Here is a 9,617-nt window from a genome sequence, read left to right on the forward strand (position 1 = left end):
GATAATGACGTTATCAACACATGAAAACCATCACCAACACATAGACAAAGTTATGAGTCTGATGCTTAGCGTTAATTATGACAGTAAGAAGTTACCACACTTCATTTTAACATGTGCGCTTACTTCTAGAATGATTTCAGAGATATGGTTTTAACTTGATATTGATTAAGTACAAAAGGATTACAAAATATTGACACTTACATTTTATTATCTAACTGCTTCGAGTTAATTCACAATTCCATTTTGAACATGATTGCAATACAGTGAATGGGTTCCAGGGGGCAGTATTAACCTGGCAGAGATAAGTTTGGCCCCACCGCAGGTTGACCACAGAACAAATCAAATCAAATTTTATTGGTCACTTACACATATTTTGCAGATGTTATCACGGGTGTAGCAAAATGCAGACAAGACAGTAAAAAATCTAACTCTTATCTACAGCTTAGACAATATCACCACAAATATTTCCCCACAAATTGACTGTTTCATGAAAACTGTCAAAGTATCACCCATACAGAATCCTACTAGAGAATTATGTTCTCAGGCCTTACTATATTACCAGCTTTGGAGTGTAGCATTGACATTTGATTGGTCATTCTTTTCACCTTCCCAGTGGCAGGTAAATTAAGTCAACTAATCTTGGAAGATACAATGTGACAAGAATGTGTCACAGTGCCAATAATGTTTTTTTATTTTTTTTATTTTTTATATTCTTCACTTTCATCTTTAATTAAGACTAGATCTCAAAGAAGTATCGTGAAAGTAGTTCTAATAAATATTTTCTTTGGTATTTCTCAATTCAGGTGAAGCTATTTTACTTTTAAGAAGATAGACACAGTTGGATTTAAGAAAGAATGAGGGGTGTGTGTCACAATGTTGAGCATAGCATATTTTAAAAAATATTTCAATTGCTTTTCTCTCAATTAACTGGAGAGGGAGAGCAGCAGTGTAGTTTGATCATATGATTTCAACACATTGTTTATGAAATACATCGCACAGATTATACAATCAAATATAAAAGCAACCTTTATTTTTTACTGCCTTGGCACAGCTAAGAACGTTCCTCTGTTCCACCCCACCCGCTGCTCATTATATTATCAAAATATGATTTTGCATTTCTAAGATTTTAATAAAACATTCACATCATGTTTCAAGTTTTAATGTCACATGCACAAGCACAGTGAAATGCCCTTCTTGCAAGTTCTAAACCCAACAATGCAGTTGTCAATAATAATGTAATACTAAAAACAACAAGGTAGAACAAAAACACATGAGAAATAAAAACTCACAAGAAAGTAACACACTGTATACAGGGTCAGTCTGTTGTCATCCCCCCCCCCCCCCCCCCCCCGCTCTTTTCCTGTAGTCCACAATCAGCTCCTTGGTCTTACTGACATTGAGGGAGGGGTTGTTCTTCCGGCACCACCTCCCTGTAGGCTGTCTCATCCTCACCGGTGATCAGGCCTACCAGTGTCGTGTCGTCAGCAAACTTAGTGATGGTGTTGGAGTCATGCATCGCCACGCAGGCATGGGTGAACAGGGAGTACAGGAGGGAACATAATGATTGTCGGAGGAAAAGTAAAATGTACAAGATAGTTTTATGACAGATTCAGTAACTTTCTCTTGTTTTGTAGCAAACCTTATATCATTTCATTGAACACAATGGCAATCAACACAATTCACACCACTGCATTAACAAAAACAAGCAATCATTTTGTGTCCTCTGAAATTAAATTGTATGGATATTAGATAAGCCTAAAGTGAAAAAGATCAAAAGGCCATGAGACAACAAACAAGTTGCACAGTCAAACAAACAACAAAATGCACAGCTAATCCTTGTCCTGGCTAGGCTTTGTGAAAGCTGAAAAGCAGCTGAAAAGAAGCCAGATCACAGCTGAGGCTATGACACTCGTCACATACAAACTCAGCCGACGAGATAGACAGATGAGATGGACTGAGAAGATATTAGAGTAGGAGAGAGCAGGATATGGCTGGGTTGCAGATGATGCCTGGCAGAGAGAGGAAGGCAGCTCCAGGGAGAATAGGCCAGCAGTACCATGCAGGTGGCTGGCTGGTTGGCTGGCTGTTGGCCCTCAGATGGGCCTGCCGCCAGTCTGGCCACAGGCCCCATCCCGACCTCCTGCTCTCTATTCAGCCCTTTGTGTTGCTGTGAGGCGGGCCAGACAAATTCATGTCTCATCATCATCACACACTGTGATAGCAGTGACTCAGCGAGCGTCAATATCCCCTGTCACCTAAATCTAAATAGTGATGACTGTATTACACAACACGCGTGCCCGTGCGTGCGCGCACACACACACACACACACACACACACACACACACACACACACACACACACACACACACACACACACACACACACACACACACACACACACACACACAAACACACATACACAGAAGAGTGATAAATGCACAATTAAACAAAGCCTAAATATTATCCTTGCATTAATATATTCTTCTCATTTACATGAAGCCTTAAACCCAAATAGGAAGTAATATACCCATACAAAGCATCAAGTGTCAAGCAATAATGCAGTTTGAAATGTCATGAGAACGTAATGTCTTTGGACTGGCTCTCACTACTGATATCTGCAGATATCAGAGGAAGTGTCTCACCTTCTGTTTGATTTTGCTCTATGCATACTCTACAGAAACACTCACTCACACCCACACACTGTCACACCCTCATCTGTTTCACCTGTCTTGTGCTTGTCGCCCATTTTCCCCATTATCCCCTGTGCATTTATACCTGTGTTTTCTGTTTGTCTGTTGCCAGTTCGTCTTGTTTCGTCAAGCCTACCAACGTGTTTTTCCATACCCATGTTCTGTTTAATCCCTGTTTTCTAGTTCTTCCGGTTTTGACCAATCTCCCTGCTCTGACCCTAAGCCTGCCTGCCGTTCTGTACCTCACGGACTCTGCCCTCGATTACTGACCTCTGCCTGCCCTTGACCTGTCATTTGCCTGGCCTCTGTTTTGTAAATAAACTTCTGTGACTGCATCTGGGTCTTATCATGGGGTACCCAGGTTATCAACATAACCTGAAAGGCCGCTCAGCAAGGAAGAAGCCACTGCTCCAAAACCGTCACAAAAAAGCCAGACTGCAGTTTGCAACTGCACATGGTGACAAAGATCTCACTTTTTGTAGAATTGTCCTCTGGTCTGATGAAACAAAAATAGAACTGTTTGGCCATAATGACCATTGTTATGTGTGGAGGAAAAAGGGGGCAGCTTGCAAGCCGAAGAACACCATCCTAACCGTGAAGCATGGGGGTGGCAGCATCATGTTGGGGGGGTGCTTTGCTGCAGGATGGCATCATGAGGACGGAAAATTATGTGGATATATTGAAGCAACATCTCAAGACATCAATCAGGAAGTTAAAGCTTGGTCGCAAATGGGTCTTCCAAATGGACAATGACCCCAAGCATGCTTCCAAAGTTGTGGTAAAATGGCTTAAGTCAATGGCTTAAGTCATACAAAGTCAATGTAATGGAGTGGCCATCACAAAGCCCTGACCTCAACCCTATGTGAAATTTGATGGCAGAACTGAAAAAGCTTGTGTGAGCAAGGAGGCCTACAAACCTGACTCAGTTACACCAGCTCTGTCAGCAGGAATGGGCCAAAATTCACTCAACTTATTGTGGGAAGCTTGTGGAAGGCTACCCGAAATGTTTGATCCAAGTTAAACAATTTAAAGGCAATGCTACCAAATAATAATTGAGTGTATGTAAACTTCTGACCCACTGGGAATGGGATGAAAGAAATTAACCTCTCTGGTACAAGTGGGATGCTAGCATCCCACCTCGACAACAGCCAGTGAAATTGCAGGGCTCCAATTTAAAAACAACAGAAATCCCATAATTAAAATTCCTCAAACATACAAGTATTATACACCATTTTAACAATAAACTTCTTGTAAATCGAACCACAGTGTCCGATTTTAAAAAGTCTTTACGTAGAAAGCACACCATGCGATTATGTTAGGTCTGCTCCTAGCCACAAAAACCATACAGCCATTTTCCAGCCAAGGAGAGGGCTCACAAAAGTCAGAAATAGCATTAAAATGAATCACTTACCTTTGATGATCTTCATCTGGTGGCACTCCCAGGTCTCCATGTTAGACAATAAATGTTCGTTTTGTTCGATAATGTCCCTCTTTATGTCCAAAAACCTCCGTTTTGTTGGTGCGTTTAGTTCAGAAATCAAAAGGCACAATGCGCGCTCTCAAAATCAAGACGAAAAGTCAAAAATGTACAATAAAAGTTAGTAGAAACATGTCAAACGATGTTTAAAATCAAGCCTCAGGTTGTTTTTGTCATAAATAATCAATAATATTTCCTCCGACAAAAGCTTTGCCAATAGAAAAGGAGAAACAAGAAATGTGCACACCCGGGACTCATGGCAGGACTCAGGGCTGGAAATTTCCACTGGCCTCTCATTGAAAGTGCTGTAGCTCCCTCATTTTTCAGAGTAAAAGCCTGAAACAATGCCTAAAGACTGGCCACATGTAGAGGAAGCAATAGATATCGTGAATTGGGTCCTAAGTCTTTGTATGGTAGATAGGCTTTCAATGGAAAAACAGCCTTTCAAAATAATAGTACTTCCATGTTGGATTTTCTTCAGGTTTTCGCCTTCCATATCAGTTCTGTTATACTCACAGACATTATTTTAACAGTTTTGGAAACTTTTGAGTGTTTTCTATCCAAATCTACTAATTATATGCATATCCTAGCTTCTGAGCCTACGTAGCAGGCAGTTTAATTTGGGCATGCTTTTCATCCAAAATTACGAATGCTGCCCCCTACCCTAGTGAAGTTAAAGATTAAATATATCATTCTCTCACTATTATTCTGACATTTCACATTCTTAAAATAAAGTGGTGATCCTAAATTACCTAAGACAGGGAATTTTTACTAGGATTAATTGTCAGGAATTGTGAAAAACTGAGTTTAAATGTATTTGGCTAAGGTGTATGTAAACTTCTGACTTCAAATGTACATAACATTATTAACATTATTACTGACTCTACACACACTCACCTATTATCATCAGATACAGTGCTGCTACTCGGTTTATCATGTATATCCTCATGCCTAGTCACCTATACATATCTACCTCTATCACTCCGGTATCCACTGCCGGCCCGCTCATTAGGCAGGATTAGGCCACCGCCTATGATAGCAGATTGACGAGTGCGGCATTTTCTGAGCTAAACTGACCAAGACCCAACTCCAACAACAACACATAAAACCTCACATAATTCTGCCCAAAAGCAATTACAATTTCTCTCAACCATTGGCATATGGGCTTTTTAAGTGAGCGCTGATGTCACCCTGTGATACAGTGTCGACTTTGCCAAAGGCAGGGGCGCAAAATGTCCAGAGTGCTGTTGGAGAGAGCTGCGGCGCTCCACCAACATTCCGTCAAAAAAGTATCTAACATAAATCATATAGCAGATATAGGATATTGTAGCAAGAGTATGCAGCCTTTTCTGCAGCCTACAGGCTAGAGATGAAATGTATGACAGTGTTATGAGACGGACACTTTTAACCTCATGCAAGTTTCTCCGATCAAATAGCCTAACCTAAATAAAATAAAATAAAAAATGAGCTGTCATGTTGACAATCAACATATCCTAAAAACAGGACAGGTCAAAGTAAAATGGACAATATGGAATGGACAATCACAACTGTTGTCCAGGAGTTTCACCCCATTGTCGTGATCAGTGGTTTCAAGTTTGTATTGATACTTTTTTGACAAGCTGATCATACCCAAAAATAAAACACGTTTGCATTTCCTGCTGTGTTAACACATTGCAAATAGGCTGACAATAACACCTGATAAAGTTGAGTTGCTTATTTTCAGAGCTTAAATAGCCAAATTGATTAGTCACAGGAATCACAACTAAGAAAGCCAATGCAACGGCCTGTTTTACAAATGGTGAGCCTACCACATGGATGGGCATTCATAAAATGTCCATTGCAGCCGACATGGTAGGCTACACCCCAGTAAGCACGTACAGACGTCAATGTTTGGTTCAGATTTTGTCGGGTCTGGGCCAGCTTTGGTTTGGCCCAAACACAGACGTCTATAAATTACGTCTTTTGAACTTTTATTCAGAACAAAATATTTGCCTGATTTCAAAATTAGGAAAATACATGTTTTTCAATGTTTGGAAAAGATGCCTTTTCAACGTCCTGCAAAATATGTATTTTAAACTTACTGACAATATGTCTTTTCACCTTCCATTCGGAACCTAAATTGAACCTAACTTCAACGTCTAGAAAATACGTATTTTACATGTCTTTTCAACTGCATTTTGCTTACTGGGACCATTCCAGTTTTTTTTGGTGGGAGGACATTTTTTGGTCTCTCCTAGTGAGGCAGAACGGCACATTGTAAATATGGTATTTGCACTGACCCTGGAACTGACCCTGTATATACAGTAGCTTACTTACTCTCTCGTGTTCTTCTTATTTCTATTTCTCATGTGTTTTTGTTATACTTAAAGAGCAAGCAAGAAAGGCATTTCACTGTACTTGCATTTCACTAAAACCTGAAACTTGAACCATTCAGAAAAAGCAGGGAACCAGAACAACCCACTACCATTTGTTGTCCCTTCTGTGGCTTTGAAGCTACAAAAGACTGTACAGTATTTGTTACCTTAAATCCATGTTGCCGTGGTTTGATGGTTGTGAAGGAGGCATGAGGTTCATATACTGTGGTCCCATGAGTGGACAGGACCTAATGAGAAGCAGGGGGTCCTGGGAGGTGGGAGTTGGGAGCTGGATGGGCCCTGGGGACAGGGTCACCCTGGGTTAACTATCAAAGATGAGGGCAAACCAATCCCTGTGGAAAAGGCCCAAAAGAAAACATCACCCTGCGCAAGCTAAGCCCTCCAAACAGAACAGGGAGTTCCCCGCCATACAATAATTAATCCAAGACACTAGAACCTGCATTTTTTTCATCCTACTAACTCCTTACTGGTCACAGCCCACAAGACTGGACACTGAGAAACTTTGGTCCAAAAACATGTTGCTCTATTGAGACTAGAAAGTCATCATTCAGCCATCCTGTTAAGGATTTTGGTGGAAAACTTGACACTTGGCACAATAGCTGTGTATGATTGTTGTATAAAAAAGGCTTTGACTCTCTTTCTTTGTAAATACAGTAGTTTGTTTTATATCAATATTCTTTTGTCGAAGAGTTGTATTACTCCATGTGCGTATTGCCAAGCCTTAGCTTTTGAGAGCATTCAATGGTTTTCAACAAAAATACTGACCATAAGAAATTGATACATGTTTATTTCTTTGACTGTTTATTGAAAAATATCTGAAGGAATGAATAAAGTATATATGGTTAACCATGGAGAAAATATGATAATAAATGTATTATAGAGTCTTGGAAAGATTTGTGTGGGGATTTTGAAAAACACCCAGCAAATGTGGAAACCACACAGTGATAGACAGTGAAAAACCAAATGAAAATAAAGACAGATGTGAAAAGTCCAACATTTAGCAATGACAGAAACAGTGGCAACAATGAAGTTGTCTAGACAGCTAGTTTTTACTAGATGAAAAGCTGGCTATTAATGCATTCTCTTGATTAAAGTCAACTTGAAAAAAAAAGTCTATACCCAATCCAAATTTCTGTGGATGTACAGTATATTTTACTGTTTAAACTTTTAAACACAGTAAAGTGGGATTCACAATCCCAAAATAACTCTTTCTTACAATGCTATTTTAATCTTTCAAACAAGCCTACTTAAAAATGTGACACAATCTGTGCAATTTAACTCATAATGATAATGCGGATATTATTGTCATCAACTTGACGGCGTCGGGCAATGTAACTATTATGACCACCACTCGATGAAGATGAAGTGCCTCTTCTACAACTAGAACAGCGTTTCCTGAATCCTTTGTCCACCATGGTCCGAGAGGGCATGCACCTGGCTGACTCAACAGTGTGGTCCAGCTAACATCACAATTCATGTCAAATCCTCCATGGGATCACTGCATGGATATCAAGTGAACAGCTCCTCTCTATGTTCTGTGATGATGATAGAGTACCTCAACCGTACTGCTAACAAAACCCAGCTTCCCCAGCAGATCACTGGATCTTATGCATGTATATGTACCCATAACATAGATAAGAAGACACACACAAATGCTGCCCCCCCGCCCCTAATCTTTTCAATCACCCCTCTGCTGACACACCTTGCTAGAATGCCCCTTAAAGAGAATCTCTTTCATCACAGCGACACTTTTCGTCTCATTTCACATGTCCAGACAGAGGTAGCAGTGCTAATGGGGTTGCAATAATTGTCAAATGGGTTACAGGTCCTTGGGCAGAGGCAGTAAAGTCACATCACTGAGACACTGCTTGTCTGACAGCTCACTGCATGGTTCTAACTACTATACATCTATGAAGTGCTAGAACCTTCTGATGATCATGTCTGCTTTATTCTTTATATTTGTCTTTAGTCAACTTGCTTTTGTTGTGGTTGCCTTAACCACTTGAAAAAATACTATAGTTTACTATTTTCTAAATACTGTAGTATTACTATAGTTTAAAAACGGTGGTGTTTTTGTGGACTGTAATATATTGTAGTATGTACTATAGTGCTTTTGCAGATATTACTGTAGAATACTGCAGTATTTACAGTTTACTGTGTCTAAATACTGTAGTATTACTATAGTTTTTTTGTATATACTATAGTATTTACTGTAGTGTTTTTGAGGACATTATTGTAGTAAAGTGTAGTGTTTACTGTAGTATTTTTGCAAACCTTACTGTAGTATTTACTATAGTGTTTTTATCTTTAGAAGTGGGTTCTTTCTCCTTGAGGAAAACTACTGGACAAATACTAAAAGAGCAAATTTTTCATAACCTGTACTGTAGGTAGGTAGGTAGGTAGGACTGGGGTCTGAAAAGATAGTTCAGAGCTTCTGCTCTTTTCTATAACCTATAGCGAACACAACACATCGTCTAAACTTGGCATGTAGGTTTCTCACTTATGGGTGGAACAAATTGGGATATGGGGAATGGGCAGGGTTTATGCAAATTAAATACTGTGGTATCACTATAGTTAAAAAACTGTAGTGTTTTTGCCGACTGTAGTATTTTTTCAGACAATACAATAATATTTACTGTAGTGTTTTTGTGGACTGTAGTATTCTGTTGTATTTACTGCAGTATCCTACAGTATTCAACAACATTCTAAAGTAAGTACTACACATGATCGAGGGATACTACAATGTACAGTATAGTATTCTACAGTATTCCGTTTACTACAGAATTCTATAGTAAATACTACAGAATACTACAGTCCGCAAAACCACTACAGTAAATACTATAGTAAACTGTAGTATTTTTCATGTGGGTAGAGCCATAAGAAATATGTTTAGACAAGAACAAAATGTATGCAGGTAGGACCTTTCTTTCCCCAATATGTCAAATTAATCAGCAAAGTGTACAACTGTGAAGTAATGCAGGCTGCTAAAGACGTAAGCTATTGGTCATTGGATATGGCCATAATACTAGATCAGTGTTTCCTCATTGTCCAGTCAACATGGAAGAAAAAGAGAAA

The 9,617-nt window shown here is 39.4% G+C and overlaps 1 non-coding gene across 1 annotated transcript; it reads right to left on the reverse strand.

Moving 5' to 3' along the window:
* Nucleotides 1-8,856: 8,856 nt before the first annotated feature.
* LOC129854638 (U7 small nuclear RNA) lies at nt 8,857-8,912 on the reverse strand. The gene has a single exon (XR_008759347.1). It is a non-coding gene; the product is annotated as a U7 small nuclear RNA (small nuclear RNA).
* Nucleotides 8,913-9,617: the final 705 nt, after the last annotated feature.

The sequence above is a fragment of the Salvelinus fontinalis genome, chromosome 4 (assembly GCF_029448725.1).
Source record: "Salvelinus fontinalis isolate EN_2023a chromosome 4, ASM2944872v1, whole genome shotgun sequence".
Taxonomy (NCBI): Eukaryota; Metazoa; Chordata; class Actinopteri; order Salmoniformes; family Salmonidae; genus Salvelinus; species Salvelinus fontinalis.